Source organism: Myotis davidii, unplaced genomic scaffold, assembly GCF_000327345.1.
Source record: "Myotis davidii unplaced genomic scaffold, ASM32734v1 scaffold430, whole genome shotgun sequence".
Lineage (NCBI taxonomy): Eukaryota > Metazoa > Chordata > Mammalia > Chiroptera > Vespertilionidae > Myotis > Myotis davidii.
Genome location: NW_006285247.1, coordinates 1,244,284 through 1,244,806, shown reverse-complemented (window position 1 = coordinate 1,244,806; position 523 = coordinate 1,244,284). Strand labels below are relative to the sequence as shown.

At 37.5% G+C, this 523-nt stretch overlaps 1 protein-coding gene across 1 annotated transcript in view; it reads left to right on the top strand.

The window, feature by feature from the left end:
• EED (embryonic ectoderm development) overlaps nt 1-523 on the top strand; it is a 33,936-nt gene that overhangs the window by 13,941 nt on the left and 19,472 nt on the right. The window lies entirely within an intron of this gene.

Below are 523 nucleotides of genomic sequence, written 5' to 3'. Positions count from 1 at the left end.
GTTCATTTCCTGTCAGTCAGTAAAGGTAAGAGAAGGAAATTATTTTTTACTATTTTTTTTAAATCCAAGGATATGTTCCTCCCATTGATTTCAGAGAGAGAGAAGGAAGAGGTAAAGAGAGAGAGAGAGAGAGAGAGAGAAACATCAATGTGAGAGAAACAGATTGGTTGCCTTCTGAACTCTCCCTGAACCCACATACTCCGAAATCTGGATATGTGCCCTGACTGGGAATTGAACCTGAGATCCTTCGGTGCACAGCACAGTGCTCCAGCCAACTGAGCCACACTGGCCAGGGTAGAAATGATTATTTTTTAAGAGAGAAGCATAATTGGTACTGAGGATTAGTTATGCTACCCTTATTTACCATATTGCATTATGATAATTCTAGAACTTTATCCTCAAATGAAATTTTTTTCAATTATGTTCATCATTTTTTAAAAATATTTTTATTTATTTCATAGAGGAAGGAAGAGGGGGAGAGAGAGAGAGAGAGAGAAACATCAGTGATGAGAGAGAATCATTG